This window comes from Rhipicephalus microplus, unplaced genomic scaffold (genome assembly GCF_043290135.1).
Source record: "Rhipicephalus microplus isolate Deutch F79 unplaced genomic scaffold, USDA_Rmic scaffold_20, whole genome shotgun sequence".
NCBI lineage: Eukaryota > Metazoa > Arthropoda > Arachnida > Ixodida > Ixodidae > Rhipicephalus > Rhipicephalus microplus.
The window spans coordinates 10,763,889-10,766,600 of NW_027464593.1; the positions used below are offsets into that span (position 1 = coordinate 10,763,889).

Sequence of the window (2,712 nt, forward strand, 5' to 3'; positions counted from 1 at the left end):
AGTCGTGCTCCACTCTCATCACGGTCACAACACTTCTCCAAAGATATCAGTGCAAAGAAAAAAAGCGACACACCGCTCATGGGAGGGCTAGAACCTCCAACCTTTTTGTTAACAGCCGATCGCGCTAGCCATTGCACCACGTACCCAAGCGCGGTCCACTCTCACCACCGTAAGAACGTTTCTCCAAAGCTACCAGCGCAAAGAAAAAAAGTGACACGCTGCTCCCGGGGAGGGTTCGAACCTCCAACCTTTTGCTTAACAGCCGACGAACTAGCAGATTGTGCCACGGAGACAGTCGTGCTCCACTCTCACCACTGTCGGAACATTTCTCCATAGCTGTCAGCACAAAGAAAAAAGAGACACACCGCTCTCGGGAGGGCTCGAACCTCCAACCTTTTGGTTAACAGCCGACGCACTAGCAGATTGCGCCACGGAGACAGTCGTGCGCCACTCTCACCACCGTCAGAACATTTCTCCAAAGCTATCAGCGCAAAGAAAAAAAAGAGACACACCGCTCTCGGGAGGGCTCGAACCTCCAAACTTTTGGTCAAAAGCCGAACGCGCTAGCCAATTGCGTCACGGAGGTAGTCGTGCTCCACTCTCACCACCATCAGAACAACTTTTCAAAGGTATCAGCGCAAAGAAAAAAAGAGACACACCTCTTATGGGAGGGTTCGACCCTCCAACCTTATGGTTAACAGCCCAACGCGCTAGCCAATTGCGCCACGGAGACAGTCGCGCTCCACCCTCACCACGGTCAGAACACTTCTCCAAAGATATCAGTGCTAAGAAAAAAAAGCGACACACCACTCGTGGGAGGGCTCGAAACTCCAACCTTTTGGTTAACAGCCGACGCTATAGCAGATTGCGCCACGGAGACAGTCGTGCTCCACTCTCACCACCGTCAGAACATTTCTCCAAAGCTATCAGCGTAAAGAAAAAAAAGAGACACACCGTTCTCGGGAGGGCTCGAACCTCCAACCTTTTGCTTAACAGCCGAAGCACTAGCAGATTGCGCCACGGAGACAGGCGTGCTCCACTCTCACCACCGTCAGAACATTTCTCCAAAGCTATCAGCGCAAAGAAAAAAAGAGACACACTGCTCTCGGGAGGGATCGAACCTCCAACCTTTGCTTAACAGCCGACGCACTAGCAGATTGCGCCACGGAGACAGTCGTGCTCCACTCTCACCACTGTCGGAACATTTCTCCATAGCTGTCAGTGCAAAGAAAAAAGCGAAACGCCGCTCCCGGGAGGGCTCGAACCTCCAACCTTTCGTTAAACAGCCGATCGCGCTAGCCAAATGCGCCACGTAGACAGTCGTGCTCTACTCTCACCACCATCAGAACATTTTTCCAAATGTATCAGCGCAAAGAAAAAAAGAGACACACCGCTCATGGGAGGGTTCGAATCTCCAACCTTTTGGTTAACAGCCCAACGCGCTAGCCAATTGCACCATGGAGACAGTCGTGTTCCACTCTCACCACCATCAGAACACTTCTCCAAAGATATCAGTGCAAAGAAACAAAAGCGACACAGCGCTCGTGGGAGGGCTCGAACCTCCAACCTTTTGGTTAACAGCCGAATGCGCTAGCCAATTGCGCCACGAAGACAGTCGTGATCCACTCTCACCACCGTCAGAACATTTCTCCAAAGCTATCAGCGCAAAGAAAAAAAGAGACACACTGCTCTCGGGAGGGATCGAACCTCTAACCTTTGCTTAACAGCCGACGCACTAGCAGATTGCGCCACGGAGACAGGCGTGCTCCACTCTCACCACCGTCAGAACATTTCTCCAAAGCTATCAGCGCAAAAAAAAGACGCACCGCTCTCCGGAGGGCTCGAACCTCCAATCTTTTGGTTATCAGCCAAACGCGCTAGCCTATTGCGTCACGGAGGTAGTCATGCTCCACTTTCACCACAATCAGAACATTTTTTCAAAGGTATCAGCGCAAAGAAAAAAAGAGACACACTGCTCTTGGGAGGGTTCGAACCTCCATCCTTTTGGTTAACAGACCAACGCGCTAGCCAACCACGCCACGGAGACAGTCGCGCTCCACTCTCACCATGGTCAGAACACTTCTCCAAAGATATCAGTGCAAAGAAAAAAAAGTGACACACCGCTCATGGGATAGCTCGAACCTCCAACCTTTTGGTTAACAGCCGATCGCGCTAGCCATTGCACCACGGACCCAACCGCGCTCCACTCTCACCAGCGTCAGAACGTTTCTCTAAAGCTATCAGCGCAAAGAAAAAAAGCTTCACACTGCTCCCGGGAGGGCTCGAACCTCCAACCTTTTGGTTAACAGCCCAACGCGCTAGCCAATTGCGCCACGGAGGCAGTCGTGCTCCACTCTCATCACGGTCACAACACTTCTCCAAAGATATCAGTGCAAAGAAAAAAAAGCGACACACCGCTCATGGGAGGGCTAGAACCTCCAACCTTTTGGTTAACAGCCGATCGCGCTAGCCATTGCACCACGTACCCAAGCGCGGTCCACTCTCACCACCGTAAGAACGTTTCTCCAAAGCTACCAGCGCAAAGAAAAAAAGTGACACGCTGCTCCCGGGGAGGGTTCGAACCTCCAACCTTTTGCTTAACAGCCGACGAACTAGCAGATTGTGCCACGGAGACAGTCTTGATCCACTCTCACCACCGTCAGAACATTTCTCCAATGCTATCAGTGCAAAGAAAAAAAAAGAGACACACCG

At 51.7% G+C, this 2,712-nt stretch overlaps 1 non-coding gene across 1 annotated transcript; it reads right to left on the reverse strand.

Annotated features, from left to right (window-relative positions):
• Positions 1–2,267: 2,267 nt before the first annotated feature.
• On the reverse strand, positions 2,268–2,341 carry TRNAN-GUU (transfer RNA asparagine (anticodon GUU)). Its single transcript has one exon. It is a non-coding gene; the product is annotated as a tRNA-Asn (tRNA).
• Between the last annotated feature and the right edge of the window lie 371 nt (positions 2,342–2,712).